The sequence below is a fragment of the Prenolepis imparis genome, unplaced genomic scaffold, assembly GCF_030444845.1.
Source record: "Prenolepis imparis isolate NDT839.2.m4 unplaced genomic scaffold, iyPreImpa1.0 SCAF_17, whole genome shotgun sequence".
NCBI classification, from domain to species: domain Eukaryota; kingdom Metazoa; phylum Arthropoda; class Insecta; order Hymenoptera; family Formicidae; genus Prenolepis; species Prenolepis imparis.
Window position 1 is genome coordinate 1,273,390 of NW_028141175.1, and position 23,126 is coordinate 1,296,515.

A 23,126-nucleotide genomic window follows, 5' to 3' on the forward strand; every position below is an offset into this window, starting at 1 on the left:
CATCGAGAAGCTGTCATCAGGAGGCTTAGCAGTTTGACAGTTTGTTCAAAATAAAATAAAATAAAATAATAATATGTTTTAAATAATATACAGCCAATTAGCATCGCGAAAAAGATGCTTCAATACTTGCGAGAATCGACTTAACATGCCTTTTTCAGAAAGGGATTAATTTATAATTGAGCATCACAGTAAATTATTTAGCGCCGTACTTATAGCGCTCGGTTCTCATTGTCATTCTTTTTTTTCTTTAAATCTGATTTAATGTAATGCGAATGGTGCGTTGACGTTCAATCAATTTGAAATATGTTTAATGGATCATATGAGAGAATCCGAGTGATTAATTTTCAACATCTTTCTAAAGCACAATCCTTCCGATCTCTCTCGAAACTCGCTATCATCGCTTCGATCGAGACGATTCGCAATTTCGCCAGATGCTGACGACCTCGCGCAAGGCCGTATACACCGAGCGTCTGCGTGTCGATGCACACACGTGCGTAACCGTGGCCGTACTTACCTGCGTGCGGTCGCGCGCGCGCGCGAGAGGAAAGGACGTTTCGTGTTCCGATTTGAACACGATTCCTTGGAAGACGAATTTTTTTTCAGATAAACCTCCTATCAGTCGTTTCCGTTTCCTCTCGTCGCCGTCTGGCACGCATCGCTTACGCACGTTTCTCGCTTCCTCGCGCGGATGCAGCGTCGACGCGACGTACGCATCGCGAATACCTCTCTCTCTGTCTGGCCAGACGACACGTCTGTCAGGTAAGCGGCGTATTTTGTCAACTATGCGCGAAAGATAAGGAGGGAAAAAAATGAATGAGACCAGCGTCGCGGCGTTTTGCGTTTCAAGAACTGATGGATGGCGGTTTCGGTTTTCGCTACTCTTCGTTGATGGAAAATTTGCGGAGCTGCTTACTTCGATAGACGATACACTTGTTTTGTTAATGACTTTATAGACTTTTGTAAACAAAAACACTGTTATGATACTTCGTGATACTTGATATAAACCTTTAGCTCAAATTAGACAAGATGTAGCAGTAATTGCATTATTTCGTGGATATTTATAAGGAAAATTGTTTTTTATATATATATATAGTTTTTTTTATATATATCATTAATATAATAGGTATTAATAATTAATTCAAAATTTAATCTATGATTCCTTTATTTTACTTTTTTTAATTATATTTACTGATATGTCATTTATTACAATACATATTTAAATCTTTTCGCTTTTCATCTATTAATTCTCGATATTAAAATGCAAGAGTGCAGTCGATAGTTTCATATTTCAATATCTTGGCGAAAAGAACTTTTGTCATTGAAAATTCACAAAGATCAACAATCCTCTGCCGCTGATGACCAACGCGACACGTAGCAATATTTCCAAAAACAATAGGACGTTACGTCCGACAATGCTCCTCATGGCTCATCAGGTTTTCAATATTGAGACATTAAGTCGAAGTAATTAGAGCGGAAAGTTCTTCGTGGATAGGCATGAGCGGTGCAATAAAAGCCGTATTTGCGGATGCAACAAGGCTTCCAGTGTGGTGTTTGAGGAATTGGCGGTACAATGCAGATGCGACGTGGCGAGTTACTGGGGCAGACAAATCTAGGCAGACATGACCCTTCCGGTGGATTAGGTCGTATTTCACATACGGAGCAGGACCGACCAGACTGGTGACATTAAAAATTGATTCGATCGACACTTTTCGCGTAGAATATTTCTTCTTAACAATACTCATGTAGGCTAATTTGATATATATCTTGAAATTATCAAAAACAAAATTGTTTTACTTATTTTGATCGATATCACTATCGGTCAAGATTGGATTGGAAAAAGTCGAGAGCCTTTAAAAATAATTGATTCAACAATAAGATATAGCGATAAATCTTTATCAACTCATAATAATATTACGTACGATTCAAATAATATATAATATTCTGACTGTTATCAGCCATGACTATTATAAATAATATATTTGATTTATGCGCACAGTGTTAATTTACATGTTTACCATGATCCGAGTGGGAGGTGCAGGAAAGTATGTTCGATGTACAGGAATTTTTTGGCAAAAAAAATTTGGAGGGTTAATACGAAAGTTGGAGACAAATCATCGTGTCGTTTCTCGTTTCCAGAGAAATATGACATATCGATAGCCGCGCGATTCTTTTTTTCTTCTTACATATTTCAAAATTATCACTCGCATCGTGACCTTGGATGATTGCAGCGGACCTGTATAAAACCCGACCTGCATTAACGTACAGCGCGTTACGCGGCAATATTTCGGCAGATCCGCAACGAGAGAGACCTTGGCTCCGAAACACCGAAACACAGATTCCGCGACGCGTTCGACTTTCCCTCTCCCTTTCTATTTTCGTTTTTTTTTATTCTTATATTGCAGTCATCTCTCCTATCAATGTTTCCTTACATAGGATGTTCCAACTCGCATGAATTGTGGCTGATTGGAGTTATGTTAATTACGTTCTCGAGGCAGATTGAAGTAAACTGGTTGCGCACTACAATATACATATGAAAAAATATATATTATCGTTCGTATCGCGAAAAAAATTATTATCACACGTTTGCGTTTCCTGTGATAAATTTTATTATTAATTAAATGATAATATTGATACCACTTATTTTTTACGATAAGTAATTAATTTTGTGAGATAAAACAACAAGTTACAATAAATTAGAAATTTTTTTGCGCGTTTTTTTCTTTCTCTCTGAGATATCTATCAAGATTAAGATAATTTCAAGGAGTGTGATCTCTAAAAATTCATGAAACGATAAGTTTATTATATAATCATTTTATATGATTAAAACGTCAACGAACTGGTGGATTTTTTAATTGAGAATCTATTATAACACTTGATTTCAACAAGAAACATTTTTTAGTAATAAGAAAAAAATGAAAGATATACCAATCTAGGGAGTGTACCAATCTAGGGAATGCGTCTTAGGCTGTGTTCCGATTCTCCACCTGACGGATTATAGTGGGATGAATGGGTGATGGGCGGAGTCTACAAAAAGTGTCCAAATGTGTTTTTAAATTGTCTTTATACGTTATCGCCATACCCAAATCACCCGGCTCATGGAGCCGGGTGACTTTTTCACTCTCCCGGGTGGATAAAGTGATAATTTGAACGTTTTAGTTGAGATTACGGTAGGAGTATTTAAGAGGAATCTGAACGCTTTCTAGAGGTGTTCAGGTGCACCCGGGTGAGGAATCGGAACACAGCCTTAAATGTCTATCAAAAAATTCAATTTTATATATAATTTAAACTTTGTTGTTTAGACATCTTGATATTTATAAATTTTATCATGTTATGTATGACTCTTTGTATCAATAATATAAGGATATAATCTCGATAGGAAAAATCACAAATAGATGTCTTTCATTAATTTCGTCGAAAATGATGACTGCGCGTTCAAAATCAATATAAAGATTATGTAAGATCTCCAAAGAGACTTTATAACACACGCATCTCATCGAATAAGGGAAAGAGGGGAGAGGAGACTTGTAAAAGTATAGAAGACAGGGCAAAGATCGCGAGTGATAAATATAAATGGGCCCAAGGTTACCGCATGTACGTTGCCCTAATACCCAGATACATACGATTAAGAGGCCCAAATGGTCATGAGTTATGACTAACGAGTAAACAGCTCTCTTTCTCTCTCTCTCTTCTTCAATAAAATGCTTGCGTAAGACTTGCGAATTTTCACGCGTGTCTGTGAAATGCAATTCAATATACAGACATCATCGATTCCTCTGAAGTGCATTTTGTCATTCATATTTTTTTTTTAATTAAAATCTGCTTTCAAAATTTGTGCAAATTATATTTCTGTTATAGTTTCACAGCCATAATTCAATTTTCACTCATACCGATATTTAAAAAAAATGATCAATTTTTTGTCATACTTGTAGATTCTATTCACATTTTCCCTCTGTATTTTTCAACGTAACGCAATTCTAAATTCGCTTCCAGAGTTTAGCGTTAAACGTGATACCTGTAATTGAAATCCGCGTGACTTCCGCGCGAGATTATCGTGCTGGGGCGGCCGACAACGCGTTGTCTTATCGGAAGAAGCGAGAGACGCAGGTGTCCTCTGCGTCTCAAGAATACTCAGCAGCCCAGCAGAGAGGGTTAACGATCTTCCTCTTTTCTCAATGTACATATATACGCACAAGAGGGAGGGAGATACGACAGAGATCGCGCGCGTCTGTCGTCGTCGGCGTTCCAGGATGACGAGCTTCTTGCTAATCGCTGGTGTCGGTGGCCGCGCTCGAGGTCTCCCGTTGGATTCCTATGTGCGTCACGCGATTCCACGACTCTAATTGTATGCCAAGGTGTTCGAATAATTTTGCGTTAGAGGTCGGACGAGGGAGGGAAGCAGACGTGGCAGACGGCAGGTAGCTGAAAGGGCAACATTAAAAAATTCCTTCGGCATGAATGGATTTCCGATCTCCCCGCATCCCGCGATAGGGCCTTAGGGCCTTCGCACACGAATTGCCGTAACCGTAAACTTAAGACACAGTATACTTACATACAGTAGGGACAGTCCTTTGTTCTCAAATCAGCCGCGCAGATTTGCTTGCGCATTGTAAGCGACCATTTTTATAAGTCATGCCAATCCCGTTCAACATAAAGAACCCAATAACTCTATTACTGTGATTACATTTATAGTAAAATATAATCTGTAAAACTACAATACTATCATTTTGATTTCGCAATATTTTTTATGCAATATTAAATTTTTATTCAGAAAAAATGACTATAAAATAATATATCGAAAATATTTCGCGCAAAATTGTTTTAATAGTAATGGGTACAACAAAAATATTGATACGGTGCTGCAACCTAAAGACATGGCGGACTGCTGAAAGGTCAGCTGAAAAAGATCAAAGGTTCCGACGCTGTGTGTCCCTACTGTATATAAGTATACTGTGCTTAAGACGTAAACTTAAGTTGAAAACTAATCAGATTATTGCTTTATTGTTAGCTTTATCTTTGCATTCCAGAACACAACAGAAATAATGATAAAGTTGGCCATAAGCTAAAGTAACTAGAATTTCAACCGGTTGAAATGTTGTGTTTTGGAATGCATAAAGCTAAAGCAATAATCTGATTGTCTTTCAGCTTAAGTTTATTCGTGTGCAAAGGCCCTAACAGTGCGGAGAGATCAGCCTCTGCCCTATTAGAGTAATGGTGCGGTTCTCGATTCGCACGATAAGTATGCTTAAGCCGATCGGAAAGATTCTGTTGATGATGCACTTGAAATGTGAGGAAACAAAAACAAAGGCTCTCGGTTAGATAAGCGTGAAAAAAATCTCACGTATCTCTTCTCAAAAAAGTTGGTTTGTAAATATCGATTAATTAATCAGCGGGTAGATTGTAGCACTGAGGAAATTCGAACAGATCTGTCAACAAGTGCAGATATGAAAAATATAAACAACGCGAATGCACTAGTGAAGTCAACAATTGCAGGCGCCAGGTTGATTCATTCTTGAATATACTCTCAGATGCGATTACATCGCATAAGAGCTTGGTGTGCATTCGAGATGCGCACACTCCGGATATCGCTTAGGAACGCATAACGATTTCTTCCGCGAAGACTCTCGCGCGCGAAGAAGCGTACAAAGACGATGACTGTTAAAAATAAAAAAATAATTTATCATACTTAATTTAACATAAAGATTGATAAATATATAATAATCAATAGTATCTGTGCATATAGAGAAAGATAATTAACGTTGTTTCACTTTAATTCGCGGAACTCATCATCTTAATTTTTGTTAAGATATTTATCGTAAATAATAATATAATGCTCATTTTAAAAATAACTTATCTTTAACACGTTCACACATTGTTCATTGATATACGTGTAGATCAAAATATATTGGTTTAAAAAATTTTTAAATTTATTAAATCATAAATGTTAAAATGTTTTTAATATAAAATTATCGACACACTGGATTAAATAGATTGTATTTATAGAATTAACAGTTTTTAATTTCTTTAATTATGATATTAAGTATTTTGCAAACTCTTCGATATTTATGCGAGCATATACATATAAATAATTATTTCAATTATCAAATTAAATATATGCTCATACGAGTGTCGAATTCCCATATATTTTTATCTGCGCTCCTCGTGCATTCGCGAGTGTATAAATATGATGAACTTGATCGGTGTAACGTAGATCCCTTGGAGTGTCCTTGGATAACGCGTTGATGCGTCATCGTGTATCCACGCAACTGAATCCTGCATCTCTCGAAACTGCATTTTGGGTAGGTGAATACGATCGGTTGCGTCATCTTAAAAGGATGATGCGACAGTATAATAATATTAATTCTTCGACTTTTTCAATCTCGTGTGTGCGTAGGTAGCGAAATAAAATTGCAAAACGAGCGAAAAATAATTTGCAAGTTAAAAGAATCCCCGACTTATGTCTTTAGCGCAAAAGTGTGAAAACTTTTATCTCACGATGGCGTTAGGTGTTTCTATAAGAAAAATTCTCTTTTATTCCTTTTAACTTACACTCGATTGACGAGGGTAGTAGCGATGAATTATATAAGATACAACTGTGTATGTAAAAGAATCTATACGCACACAGACTCGATTATGGGATTTACATATAACATGATTTTTTTTATATAAGCTGACAAATGCGTCGATATAATAAATGGCATTAATATCATATGCGATTAAATTTTTTTCTATTTGTTTCCTTGAAGATTACATAGCTACTTTCAATATATCTCAAAACATGAGTAGTATTATATTTAAGTTTAAAGAACTTTTTAAAATATAGAGAGAGAGGGTTTCAAGAGTTAAATTTCAAGATTATAAATAAATAAAAAGATTTCTCGTTTAATTTTAAGCGAATTTTGTTTTGACAATATTTATCGATTAGTTACATAAATATATTAAAAAATATGTACAATTGGAAAATTTTTTCGAAAGAGAATCTAATTTTAATCAAAGAATCTGATGGTGAAAGGAGCAACAATAGTTTTGAAACAATAATTTTGAGGATAATAACGAGCCTGCGAAAAAAATGGATCTAGATCGATACTTCGTACGATTCATCTCGCTCATCAAAATTTTTTCCATCGACGATTCTTGACGCACGTTCTGCGTCATCGACCAGCCCTCTCTGGAATTTTGCGATCTTTCCGCTTGTAAACAAGCCGCGGGTGTGTTGCGTCATCTCATCAAGGAGAGGAGAAGCCGGTCTTAGAACTCCTAACTCTCCTCTCTTTATTGGAATTCCGCGACGGTTCAGACACCGTCTGGGACCGACCCATCTCCGCGAGCGAGTATGAAATACGCAGACAGAGTCCCACGTGCCTAAAGTATTGCGTCTTGTTTGCTAAGACGTCCTTTGGATCGCGATCAATTTGTCGGACACGGATATCACCTGACCTTAACCCCTGTTTACGTAGCCGGATCCCGCGTACCTTCTTTCGCTTTCAGCAGCGCGTGTGGCTTGCACGACGGTATATATGGCGTCAAAAATTAAGATATTACGATAATCTCGAATCGTTACATTAATATTTTATAAAATATTTTCCACTGCTTATAATAACTGAAACATGTTTGATTTTAACATTCTTGAACGAAAGACCAGTTTTAAATCAGTTGAAGAAATGATATTATATATTTATATATATAAAGATAAAATAAAGATATTGATTACAATTTATAGAGAAAGAGAAAGAGAATGCTCATGATATAAAAATAATTTTGCACAATTTATTCAATTATTATTAGAGTATGCGTCCTGTCAAAGAAGATGACATAAGACATTTTTTTATTATTATTATTTATATCATTATTTATTTAGCTGTACATCACCACATTAATCGTACACACATACTATCTGTCTTTTAATATTTATGATTTTTTTATTAGTTTGTCAAAGAATGGGGAGATGTGGTTCTAATGACGATTTCGCGAATATCAATGTTGAATTAATGCAAGAAAGTGAAGATAAGGGATTAAAATAATTATGCATTGTGCTAATATAATTTATTCATATTATATTGTAGACATAATTTAGTTTTATGTTGAATTTATATTATTTTCATATATATTTTAAACTCTGTACCATGTTTTAAAGAAAAGAAAGTATATCTCCATATTTTAATAATATATTTTGCCAATTGATGCTATCTCCAAAAAATATACATACATTAAGAATTATGAAGTATTTAAATATTATAGAAGTAAATTGAAAAAAATTCTAAAACGTCAGACTTTGATTTTTTATTTTTTTCACACTTTGATTTTAATTTGCTATCGATCCAAAATCTCGCTGCAAACCGGCCAATTGATAGTGTTGACTCGGAAATCTCGAAATGCACCATGCGTTTTGCATTCTCTCAGTTGGAAGAAAAAATAAATAATATACGCGACATGTCTACATATATATTCCCACCTTTTACCGTGAATTACTCGGAACTAACGATGCGAGAGCTAGAAAAACATTCATTCTACCGCCTCGGGAGCCCTCTCCATGCACGATTGCAACGTGAGTTTTGGCATTTCTAATTCTTGTTTACTTTCTATAGCTATACGGTCGCAATTATGGTAGATATCGGATCGTATTTAATCGTTTCTCACACACAATCTCAGCGCCGAATTGCTTATGCCAGGTCGGCTGTATATTAGCGCTCCCGGCGCGGCCTCGGCCGCGGCGCGCGTAGTACAAGCGTTATTACGTTTTCCGCGTTCACTGCCCTCGCAAGAGAGTCGCACGCGCGCGAATCAACAACCGTCCAGCCAGAAAACGTGAGATTTCTCGCGGCATGAAAATGTATATTTTTTTTATTCGCTCGCGGAATCTCGATCTCGGTCCATTCCAATTGCGCCGCGGTCCCACGTGCGGTGCAAACGTGCGGTCGGCACGAGTAAGTCCTCGTGACCACCTTCCGAAGGTGTGTATAAAACGCTCTCAGTTACGTACATTCAGTTCGATGTGCTTTATTCTCTGCGTAGAAGCTCATAAACATGGCTATCATATCGTCTAATAGTGCAGCGTGAAATGCGATAACTCGACACGTGTCATGACGATTGTGCGGCTCATTCTTCTTGGCATTTTTTTTTCGCGCCAGCCATTTTGAATGGAACCATCGTATATGGGATGGGCGATTATATAAAAGTGTATATATATGTATATTTTAAGAGAAAAGATTTTGTGAACCAATAATTAATATTTATATATAAGGATTATTTTATTAATTGTTGATATATAATTAATAATTAATTAATATATTATTATATTTAATTAATTATTAATTAACATATATTTACTATTTATGTATAAGAATATTTATTCATACACACGCATACATCATATATTTTTTTAAACTTTACTTTTTCACCGACACAATATATTATAAAGGGAAGAATATAGTATAATTATATTACATGGACCGATATATAGAACGTATCTCTATATTGGCATATTGTAATTAATTAACAAATGTCTATAATATAATAAAAATATAATTTTTCTATTGAGAAATATGAATAGAGATGTAAGACACTTTAGATATCGAAAGAAATAACAACTCGTTGCAAATACCATTTTGCAATCTAACCGCATTACTGCTAGTATCTGTCTGTACCCTGTTAGAGACAATTCTAATGTGACATACGCAGCATTATCAATATACGTACAAAAGGAAACGGCGAAGCAAGTAACTACGTTTGTATGTGTGCGTGTTGTCCCTGTCCCTATTATATACACAACGCCATAAACAATTTTCCATTCATTCCATTCCATTTCGTTGGCTTATTCGTTCTGAGGCGTGCACGTAAATATGTACGTATATGCGAAAATCAATCACGCAACGATCGGAAGAAAAATCTCGTACACATAAATATGTAGAGTCCCTCTCCCCTTTCCACGTTCGTTCAACATTTCTACATATGGATAGAAAAAAAAGTCTCTCCGCTCACTTTTACCGCTCTCGTCACATTAACAATCGCTAATCTTCATAACGTGTCGTTACGTGTCATTTATACCTATATGGAATATAATTATTCTAAATACAAAATTCAGATATCAAACGCGTTAATACGAGTCGACAGTAAAAATTAGGCGCGACTTTATTTTTAAATCTTTATATAATTTGAACTTTTTATTTAAAAAATATTCTATAACAAAATAATAATAAATTGAGAGAAAAAGCTCTGATATATAAATACACAAAATCAGGTATGTGCAAAGGGCTAATGAGAGCTCTTAGTTTTTACAAAATAATTAGAGAAGAATTTAAAAACAAGTTTTTTAATAGCTTAATATCTGCATCATTATTATTGATGATGAGCTTTCTGCGTATTTCGATGATCTCTTGCGTCTAATTTTCCGTTCGCGTGCGCGAATTCTTCGCTTGAAAAAGTTCGTATGGTAAAAAATAATCTATATAAAAAAAATTAATATCTAATAATTATTCAAACTTTATCATTGTCATAATAATGATAATTTTCGCGAAATGGAGAAAGATTGTTTTCTCAACGTCGCTTGTAGGATCAAATCGAAGACAATCAATATTATTCTCGTGGAAAACAGAATTGTAACAAATATCTCGATAAATAATCAATCCTCAGGATTTTATTCTGCTTCGATATATATATACAATATAATTTAAATCGATTTCTCATATTAGCTTCTTAAAGTTAATTTCCTGTGCATTCGAATCATTGTTTGCGATTATTATTTGCATGGTACGCATCTTTTCTTTCAAAAGATTTGCAAATTTACACTCTTGTTATTTGCAATACACGACACCGATATTCGAATTCATTCAAGGATCGAGATATTTGCGTTGCGACCTTCTACGTGCAAGTCAGCGGTTCCTGGAAGCTGATAAAGCCGACATAATGGAGTTTGTGTTGTGTGTTCGATTCCCTCCAACGAAAGTGATCCCAGAGACGGAGAGGAAAAAGAAACGTCGTGAGAAACTGAGAGAGACGGAAAAAATAAAGGGGAGAGAGGTGTTAAGAAAGAGAAAGAGAGAGAGAGAGAGAGAGGTGTAGGGGGCTACGACCTGTGTGTGTTTACTACTGTGTACACCACAGAGAGTGACAGTGATTCTATATCTACGGCTGGTGACGTAACTAGGATCATGATTGCTCGTCTCATATTTCGTAGATGGAACTTGATGGCGAATTATGCGCGAAACATCCGATGCTTCATCGAGTTACAACGCAAGTTGGATACACGCAATTATACAATATGCGTCAGAAGATCGATGATTCATTAGGAACATTGTCACCGTTTTCGTACAAATTAAGTACAACGCAAATCGTTTGATTCACGATTGAATTTGACACCGAAGAAAGAAGAGTAGATGCGTCATAATTTATTGTCATAATTAAAATTGTGCGTTCTTAGGTTCTAGTATCTCGCAAAAAAATCTTGAATAATTTTCCATATTTCTTTAAACAAATTATTTTACCTTTATATATATAATAACATAAGAATATAAGAAATATATATGATAAAAATAATTTGCACTTTTCGCACTGCGACTTTCTTACATGGACAATCGATAAATATACCACGAAGAAAAATTGCAACACTCATAAGGTTAAAACTACATTTAATATTTTTAGAACGTTTCATCATCACTCATATAAAACACTCGTAATCGAGCTCATTGTTGGACCTATACACATTGATCGTTCATCGAGTTCACGGTCGTGTTGTTTACAGCCTACCAGTGAGGCAATTTTCACAAGAAGAAGTCAGAAAGAAAGAACGTGGCCGAAAATAAAATCTTTCAAAATAAACGAGAGAAGAAAGAGAGAAACGCGCGGATAAAATAAGTAATGATTGAATTCTCTCGTTGACGAAAATGAATTTTGTTTTCATATACAAACTTGCATTACGCGCGACGTCGAGAAAAATATAGTCTAAGACCTCCTTCATTGAAAAATTGCGGAAATTGGACTCACACAGCGGTGGAGAGAGAGTCTACTGTTTCGTCAGATCGTGTTCTAAGCCATTCTAAGGTTTAAATCAGCTGACGTACACACGCGACGTCTTTTTTTGCACATGGAAATTGCGCGCGAATGCCGAAAGCCATTCAGCGAATCTGAATCGAACGAACGAGGAGAGAGGCTCGTGTTTAAGCTGATTGCGAGGTGCATGTGTGCGGAAAAACGCAGCTATCCAGATGCTCCGTTCTTCTCCTCGCTTCCTATTCGTCTCATGTTTCCGCGATGGCGATTCTTTTTGCGTATAACGCAAACTGTCATACGATCGCCCGGGCGCGATCGAAAGGTGAGAGCGGAGGGATCGATGGACGAGGTGGAACGAGACGCTCATTATGCGTATGAACAGACGGAAGATGATGACGGTGGAGTCAGCCGATGGGGGAGATGACCTGTGTTTTGCGCCAATACGCGAGAACTGCGTAAAATGATCGAGGTCGGAGACCCCGATCGACGTGTTCTATAAGCATCGCCCGATTATTAGTATATCATCTAATCTCGCGATCGCATTTCTTCGGGCCAATCACCGTGACGTGCGACGATTGACGAATTAACAGCGCACTTTGTGCGTCTCGATTCGCGATAAATACGGAAGATACGATAAGCGAGTGAATAAAGAGCGGAAATTTCCGTTCAAAGATGCTAATTTATTTTTCAGTCCTTTAAACATTTTTTTTTCATTGTGCAGTTGTGGTCAATAATGCCTTCCATCTGAAGTCAACTACTAATCTGACTCCTAACCACTATCAACTAATCAGTAGTGATTTCATCAGATAGTAGTTGATTTCAGGTGGAAGGCATTATTGACCACGACTGTACATAAAAAAACGTGTGTATAGTATATATATATTGCATAAGTAAGAAAGAATGAACGGTAGAAGGAAGACTCTTCTCGTCGTTTCCTAATCGAGGTACTTTATGATGTTCGAAGGTATAGGCACTATCAAAGTCACGATTGTAATAAAGTCACTTATTATCGCAGTAGTTTAGTATTTGACTGTTCTATGTCGACATGACTATGTACCTATGCATACATGCAACTTGCTGCGCAGTTGTTTACTACGTAGAGTTTATACATACTTTCGAAGATTTAGATTTTAGATCAAGAAGAAGTATATCAAGCACGGCTAAGTAAGTTGAAGAGATTTGTAGGAAAATTCTTCTCGTCGTTTACTAATCGAACTTTCAGACTGTGTAAAGGTAATGTGATTTTGATAATATCACTTGTTATCTATAAGCTCAGCGTTATTCGATTCTTCTACATTTCAGCGTGACTAGGTGTGCATACAATACTTAGTACACAGTAGTTGCGGGATCAATGTACTTTCGAAGATTTGAATCATGCGATCGTATAAGAGTGCGCGTACTGCTCGCATACCGATCGATCGCGGTGTAACGACTGGTCACAGGAACGGATCGACCCTCTAAGACCACCACGAAATCGATCTCTAATTCGATCGAAGAAATTGCGCGAATTCTCCGCCGCCAGAAATGTCGCGAATTTATCCGATACGAAGATAAACGGCATCATGCGCATCATTAGTTTCTCTCTAGTTAAGTTATATAAAATTAAAGAAAGAGAGGGAAGGGGCTAATTAAGCGAGGTAAATAGCGCGCAAATGATTCTTCTTGTCAAATTTTATTTATTATGTATACGTTTCGATCCCAATTTTAAACCATCATCGATAAAAATAGATTAAAATTAAAAATTATAAATAAAAATAAATTATATATATAAGAATTCTTAAGAAATATGGTTTTAGAATTGCATGCGAGTTACTGCAAAATACACGAAAAACATCTCCTATATCGAACCGATCCGTTTCCTCTTACGTCATTTCTCGAACTTGATACAGGGTTGATTTTTTATAAGGGTCAATACGCCCCTGATATGAAAGAGAGACACAAGCGTTTCCTCGGCAGATACGTACGCGAGATTTCCTGTTCGCGGACCTCTCGTTGACATTTCGATCGCGCCAATCCCTGCCAATCACCCCGCGCTTTTGCAATTCTTCGCTTCTCGCTACATGTCTATATGCTCTTTAACCGCTGCATCCCGCGGCTTTTACGACAATTTTCCTCGTTAGATTTTCCTGCTCCAATTGTGCAATGTGTTTCTACCGGCTGAATATTTATTCTCTCGAGAGACCGGCGGAGATCGCGGCTCGATACAATCGCGATCATTTTTCAGTCCCCTGTCTCGCGCAATAATACGGAATAATAACGCAGCTAATGACAGAATGCAATATATACAGAAGCGCGAAATTTTATTTAATGTCAAATTATTTTTAATATTATATGCATCATTTTTAATATTATATACATCAATGAGATGTGAATGTAGAATGATCATGAGACTATTTCGTTGAGGCTCTGCATTATTATTTTTATCCACTATTTATTTTTATCTAGATAAAATCAAATTGAAAGATAACTCCTGGTATCTCTAGGAGATATAGGTACCTTATAATTAGTTGTAGCATTTTTTCTCGATCGATTTTTTTATTGTCATTCGCAGTTATATAAATATATAATTAACAATAGAGTTTTTCATTAATTATAAATTATTTTCATTAAATTATTAATTATTAAGGCGAGGTGATTTTGCGCGCCAAGGCGCCAACAATAAGAGACGAAGTGAATGAGAAATCGTAAGACGGTGCACGGTGCATGATAGCATGATGCATCGCGTTGCTGTTCGATACGCGGTATATAGTTGGGGATAAACGGAGGGGAGGAATCGAGTTCCCGCGGCTAGCTTCGACGAGCGGACCCAAGCGTTTGTCACTTTTACTGTTGTTGGGGTCAGTCGAGCATTGACCGCTCGCGCCGATTCAACTCGCCTTACGGCAGAACGCGCGAATGATTTTTTTTTCTCTCTCTCTCTCTCTCTCTCTCTCTCTCTCACTCGCCACACCCGCGCACGTCGAGGAAGTTTACATTGCGCAGTTAAGAAAATGTCTCTTTTGGAAAAAAAAAATAGAATTTATGTGTTTTCTCAATCGCTTATTATTTTCAACTTTTATCGATCTATATATAATTTTAATTTTAATTTTTCAAACCACAAAATGCGATTATTTATAAAGTTTCCCAGTCATTTTATAATGCAGGTTGAATAATTTTATTAATTTTATTAATATATTTATTAATATATAAAAAATATTAATTAATATATAAATTATAATTAATATATGAAAAAATATAAATATTATAGAGTGCATAAATAAAAATGCTTATATTACACAGGCGTGTGCTTCTGTTAATAAAAATTTTCTATTAATACAATTTTTTTTATTGGCCGTTTTAATTTTGCACATTAGGCTAGAAACAGGCTACTACTTTAAATTGCAGTTGCTTATATTATAGTTGATGTTTACAAAACGTTGCTCGCCATGATGATTGACTCCAAATTGTGGCCAAGGATTACGGGGAATGTCAAGAGTCAGTGCATTGCCGCATATAACGGATATTACGGTACTCTCTTGATGATCATTACATGTTGCAACGAGTATTCGCGCTGTCTATATAGGCAGAAATAATGCGAGCGCGCGAAGCTAACTTCAATGTTCGCTAATAAATCATAAATCGGTGCCTCATACCAATTCATTTGCACCCGTTAACCCACTTTATATCGTCAAGAGATGAAGCAATAAGAATCGAAAGATTACACAATAGAGCAATTAATCAATTTTATCACAAAAAATAGTTTTGAAGCGCGATCAAGAGTCGACATCGGCATATCGAAGTATACGTGAGTAGAAAGAAAAAAAGAGATCTTCATATTTTTATTAACAGAATCTATCGTTCGTTACATTAAATAATAACACGTTCACACGAGTTATGTGATATAACACGAAATATGCCTCCCCCTCCCATTGAAATAAAAAATGTTATCGCATTACATCCCGCATTTCTGTAATATTTAGAATAGATTACGGCACGATAAATGTGACACATCAGATCATACTTTGTAAGTATGACTCATCAGAGTTTGAATGTACCCTTCTTGTAAATGCAAACATTCCGAATTTCATTAGGAATCCTAGAATGATGCAAATGAGCTATCGCGGGAATTCCAAGAGGCTTTATATAGAGGAGAGAAAGGAGAAGGGGCCTGTAGATCGCGATCTGAATAGCATGAGCGATCGCGTAAGCGATCTCCCCCTCGCCATCTCAGCGTTGTTGTTGTTATTGTTGTTATTGTAGGTTCATTGCCCCCTGCCTACTACTAGTTTAACCGTACCGAGAGACGCCGGTCTTTCCTGCCTTTCGCCACGCACGCTCGAGCGACATTTCGCGCGCCCCTAAGTAAGGTAGATTTTTTTGCGCGCGCACGTGACTCGGGCCTCTATGCATTTCCGGGTCTTTTTCGGTGCAGCGATTTATCCGCAAATTTCCAACACGACACAGTTCTCAGTTTGCGACATTCTTATTGCACGTACTTTCGCAGATGAAAATAATGAAAATAATTTAAATATCGTGTAGGAAAAAAAATGATTGCATAAATTCTCTTATGTATAAGCCATAATTATTTTGCTGAAATAGAAATTAAACATTTATAGATATCTCTATTGCGTTGTAACATTTATTAATTCATTAAGATCCTTGTATAATTTAATTTTAATGTGTACTGTTTAAAATTACACATTATGTAATTCGCATTAATAAATAATTAGATGGTTGTCTGTGTAAAAAACATTTTCAAAAAGTATATGTAACAGAGAGAAGAAATATACAAAGTCCGTAGAGTTAGTTTAATAAGATGTTAACACCCTCGACACGCATTCTCTCAAAGAGACGTAATACACTACTATGTATATAGACTGCGTCATGTCGATTTTTTTTCATGTGTATTGATCCGCATAACATAGCGGGTAAACACGTTGATCAATCTCACTCGATTGAGTGCTATCGATTCTCTCAAACGAGTACAAACTACAAACTGCGTATAACTATGCTGGACATCTACAGATCACAAACACCGCCATTTTAGAGGTTCGGAGAAATGAAGGGCGGAAACGAAAAGAACGAATCGTGACACATGATTTGAAAAAGCGGGTGTGCCCTTTTAGCTGGTATCTTTAGACGCAATATAGAACCGTGCCTCTTGTACATTCTTCAACTTCCACAGGACTGTCGGAACCCAATATTTTATCTAGTCTAGAATAAACAGGCGACAGAAAGATGAGAGAAAGAGATCCCGAAGATATACTACAGATAGAGGAGTCTTCTGGTGTCGGCTAGTACAAAGAGAGAATTTTCTCATAGAATTTACCCTGAAAATCATGGTAATCGTGGGACAATATGGTATGGAAAGAATTTTATGAAAATTTCTCTGGTTAATATTTATCACAATAAACATAATAATATCTACACGTTAAAATATAAAATATGTTTAAGTAATTTTACCATGCAATTTAGTAAAATTAATCAGACATGTTTTATATCTTATTGTGATAGATATTATTATATTTATTGTGATAAATATTAATCAGAGAAATTCTCATAAAATTCTTTCCGTACCATATTGTTCCATGATTACCATGATTTTCAGGGTAAATTCTAAGAGAAAATTCTCTCCGTGTATAGTTAATCTCGTCAAACTTGTCATCGTGGGTGTCTAGAAAGCAAAAAGCAAAAAGAAATTATTAAAATATCGAATAAAAGCACAAAAAATTACTTATGTACATTAGTTTATAAATGATATCAAATCGATATTAAACGGATAAGAAATATTGCTTCAATTTATTGATGGAATTTTTTTAAGAGACTTACGTAACAATTTTTTTATATTTTTGCATTTGCTTAGTTTTCAAGTTTGATTTATTCTTAGACGAATTCGTGCAAAATTTAAAAAAACTAGAAAGAAGAAAGAAAATATTACTCTTAAAAGAAGGCGGTACACTCAACACTAGTTGATTCAATCAATCATCGATTGATTTTGGACTTTATTAAGTCGCAGTTCGTTGATCCCATTTATTATATATTTGGACAATTATCTGACAACATATCTGACAATTATCATTTCGCAAGCTTCTCTTAAAGTCTTTGAACTCGATTTGGAGAATTGATTGATTAGTCGATATAGTTATCTTCATTTCGCAACCTCTTCTTCATCTCTCCCTCTCCCTCTTTCTCTCTAATTCATTTCGTTCAGGTCGTTTATCTCGTCTATAAACCTGTCGTCATAGTGCAGGGTAAAACTAGTATTAGAGGAGGCTAGACTTATGTCAATTGTTTTTGTAATATCTACTATCTCTACTACGAATAAATCGATAAGTAGATAATAATCGATTCTGTATAAGTCTTAGTATCACGTGACATCCTCTCATTCCACACGTCAGATCTTCAAAGATCTTTGATCTCGATTGACGAATTCGATCGATTATCGATAATTCATCTCGTTTTCATTCCTTTTAACATAATTCAATAACACGTGGTTATCTTCTCCATTAATTTTACGAACAAATAGTCAGCAAGTTTTATATTAACGAAATTTTATATTAACGGAAACTTTAAATTCAAGTAGCAATATCTTGTGATGTGTACATGTTTCGAATTTTTTCGTAAAAATTTAATTTCTTTCACTATTAGACGACTATACACACGCAGTTAAAATTGAACGATCTAATTGTACAGTTGAAACTGCACAGTTTTATCGGTATATTTGTATGATAAGTCTGTGCAACTTTTTTAACTATACAGTCGAACTGAATGAATACAAAAATTCAATTGGTGAACTGTGCAGATGCGTAACTGTACAGTTAAATCGGAACGTGTGTACAGACCAGCTAGTAATAAACTGACCATCGCTAAAGCGTCGTCTGTCATTGCCATGATCTAACAATAAGTTAAACTGACATTAAAATGTGATAGATTTAACTGAAGGTATGGGTATGCGCTATATGTGAATCCGATCTAAAGTTTCATAACTATTCAGTTAGCTCAATTAGCTTTATTTGCGTCTGTATAGCCGGCTTCATCTTAATCGCTCTTAATACTTAAACATTTATTTGTTTGAAGCATGAGCAAATAGATGATAGATAGATTGAGTAACAGGTAGGACCTAGTCCGTCCTATAAGTAGAAGAGGCGATAAGATTCTTATTTTCCAAAATATCTCTCAGCGTATACAATACCGAAATGTTGCATAACGTTTACACGTGATCTCCGAAACAGATACCGGAGTATCTTCGCGAGAAGACGGGTTCATCGACCCCGGCGAATTAAAGACGAGGAGTCTCTCGTCCGTCGTGTCGTGTCGGGCCGTCGAATTCGGAGCTTTCGGTCAGTCGGCTACGAGAGTTGTCGCTCATAAATGAAGGACGAAGCTCCCTCCTCCGTCGATTGACTCCTAGCCGATTCGTGTGGCGGCATTTACGCCACTTTACCGGTCATTCACCCTACGGCCGTGAGCGCCGGCGTTATTCGCCACGTATTTCGCGACGCGAACTCGTTCGAACAGTCTCTTATCCGAAATTAAACTTGATGAAGCTTGCGGTGACGTTTGCTCAGAGAGGATGAGATACTCGCCCTGCGGCGAGAGAATTAGCCAAGGGAAAGGTTTGCATAGCGAAACGCTACGATGAGCTATGAATCGCGACGCGCTCCCTCATTAACATATGCATATATATATACATGTGAGTCATTAGCGAAGTCATTAAATTCAGAAATTCTTTCGCAAATATAATGGATTTTCGGATACAATAGAACAATATTTTGTATTCTTTTTTGCGTCATTCAATATTTACACTAATATTGTGTACGCGGTAATAAGTGATTACGAAAGTAACGATAAAGGCTATAAAAGCAGAATATACAGCTGATATACAATTGACAAACTTGTTGCGAGCGAGATCGTCGCGGTGCCGTTAGTTTACCTGAATATCGCGTACAATGTTCGCCGGTTTTCGGTGTTACCTGTCTCCTCAGGTCGGTTAACAAAATTTTTTATTTTATCTCGAGAGATATCTCACTTGGGCAATCCTATTATCTCGGCAGAAAAATAAAATGAAGAAATTACTTTATATTTTTGTTAATATTTTCGTTTATCTTGATGACTGAACAGTTAATCCTATTCAGGGAAAAAAAAATAAAAAAAAATAATATTCACAAACTGTCAAAATTTAAATTATCGAAAAAATTGTCACGAAATTGCAACAATTTCATCATATTTGTTGTACATATGTAGTATTTACTGAATTTTGATCGTTACGAGAGAGAATTTTTACACTTTATTGGGAAAAGATCGTAGGAATGCAGGTAATGCGATTTGGATACTGCCGACCGATGCGATTTCAATGTGCAATGTCAGCAGTCGCGAGTAAGTTTGACAATTTGCAATAGCCATCGATAATGCGAATCGAAACACGTTTACTTATGTCTTACATAACTTGACCCATTATTGACAGATAATGAATGCGCCACGTGCGAGGAACGAGGAAATGATTGTCGATGCAAGCATATTTTCTTGCATAAATATAATGACGTACGCAACACACAGCTGTTTAACAATTTTATAAAAAAAAAAAAAACAATGTTTATGTGCCTTGGGTCTCTAAATTTTCAAAGGTCTAAAAGTAATGATTGCGGGAAGCGAGTTAATGCATCTCGTGGTATGATAGATTATAATCAACAATATCAGAATTTTATTTAATTATATTTTAATATATTATTCGAGAAAAGAATATAAAATTAATAGAAAAAGTGAATCAGAGAATTTCATAATCTAAGAATATTTATCTTCTAATTCTCATTGCTCTTTATATTTTGTATTGACAAAATTTTTTCTTTTTTTTTTTTGAGCTAGGGTTTATTCGATGAATCATCTGTCGAAAAATTTCTCGATCGCAAATTCTTATTTACGCCATTCAATATTCATAAACATGTATACTTTTAATACAATACAAAACGTCGACAAGTTCTCATATATCATCATAATTTATTAAAAGATATTGATAAGTGATGGAAAATCCAACATATATAATGTTTTACCTTAAATGTTACTTGAAGTATTTTATACAATGAAAAGAAATAGTTAATTAAAGAAATTGTTAACATTTTTTTTGTGATATATTAAATAAGTATAAAAGATATTTATATCTTATAACATAGCCTGGTTTATAGAATCTCGTCTGAAATTATTCTAGTTAGTTCTTGTCGTGAGTTGTTGATATTTATGTATGTCTCTAGGTATAAATATACATACCTTTTTATTATATATATTTTTATATTTCTTTGATATTGATAACATTTATGTCAGAGACTTCTTAAAAAAACATTTTCTTTACGTGAGAAAATATTAGTTTACTAGTTTATCATATCTGCATCGTATCGACAAATATTTTCTTATTATTCCACTACATTTCGAAAGTCTCCAGATATTCTACAATCACGTGATTGGACTCCCGCGGCGAGTCGAGAGCCATGGTGCCATGGTGTCGTCGGGAGAAAATTTAAAGAGTCACGTAGATACAGGAGATGCAGGAGCGGAAGGGACGATAAAGCGGTCGAACTTTTGGGTATAAGTCCGCTCGGGTCATTGACCCGTTGGCGGTGGTCAGTGATGGTATAACGGGCGAGCGACCGACGCATCGTCTCGGTCTTTCACCCGCTATATTATCTCGACGGTGACATACGTACGCGCACGTAGTACACGTGCTCGCAATATATCCGTCTTCTCCCGGTCTCTCCTTCCTCGCGAGGATCGCCACGAGGAGGCGAGAGTCACGAGGAAAATATGCTTCCTTTACGGAGGAAAACTGTACGTACGTGAACTTTCTACGGGATGTGCACACGACCGTCCGGCGATCGAAATTCCGCGCGATCGCGTCGCGATTCGTATGCGCGACGTCAATCCGGTGAATAGCAAAGGGGGGAGGAGATTTCCTCGTTTTCTTCTTTCGTTTTGGCGCGTGGTTTTCTGCCCTTGTTGCGTAGAGTTTGTTTTTTTTCCAAAGCGTCGATTATAGAACAGAAATTTCTGAAGAGAAACTTTTCACATCCCCACAACCGAATGGAGTTTATACAACTCTAAAAAAATTTTGCACATTTATCTTTCAACAATAATGCACTCTCAACTATATTCGATATTGAGTTTGCGTGATCTGCGGTTATATTGTGTTATATAAATAATATATATTATTATATGAAGAAATTTTAAAAAGAGGTTTGTCCTGAACTCGACATTTTTTAAATTCGAAAACGTGACATATCGACAGACATTCGGCACACCAATGGGATCCCCTCTTTCCCCGATCATTGCGGACATAACGTTACAGGATTTGGAGAGGAGGGCGGTCGAAAGTTTACCTATAGATCTGCCTTTTTATTACAGATACGTAGATGACATTATTTTGTCCGCGCCCTCTTCCATGTTTAATAACATTCTCTCAATTTTTAACTCACTTCACACGAGACTCCAGTTCACTATGGAGGAGGCAGTGAACAATAGAATAAACTTTCTAGACACAACTATCATTGTGATGAATAATAATATTACTTTCGATTGGTATCACAAACCAACATTTTCAGGCAGATACTTGAATTTTGAGTCACGGCACCCCCTTTGCCAAAAGAAGGGCACGGCTATCAGCCTCATAGACAGAGCATTCCGTCTTTCCCATCCGAGTTTCCACCGGAAAATCTCGAGTTCGTGGTTAATACCCTACTAAAAAATGGATATCCGTTGTCCTTTATTTTTGTAATAATAAATGAACGCATCAAAACACTTATATTTTCGCATAATAATGAAACAAATACGACAAATAACAGGAATGATACACGGCAAAAAAGTTCCTTTTATTTCAATATACCGTACGTTCCAGGATATTCGGAACAATTTTTGTCTGCGGTTCGCGATTTAGAAGCAAAGTTATCATATACAGGTATAAATAAAATGACAAATTTTATACAAGTAATAAAGGACAAATTACAAGACGAAACAATGTAGGATATAAAATCTCATGCAGGGATTGCAACGCATCATATGTGGGGCAAACGAGCAGATTACTGAAAACGCGAATCGCTGAACACCGGAATCATATCAATAGAAACACGAACCAAAATTCCGTAATCACGAACCATAGATTGGAAAACCATGAATTCGAGTGG

General features: G+C 36.1%; 1 protein-coding gene across 4 annotated transcripts in view; it reads left to right on the forward strand.

Moving 5' to 3' along the window:
- Positions 1–23,126, forward strand: part of LOC145946585 (uncharacterized) — a 64,661-nt gene that overhangs the window by 27,772 nt on the left and 13,763 nt on the right. The gene's annotated exons all lie outside the window — the stretch shown is intronic.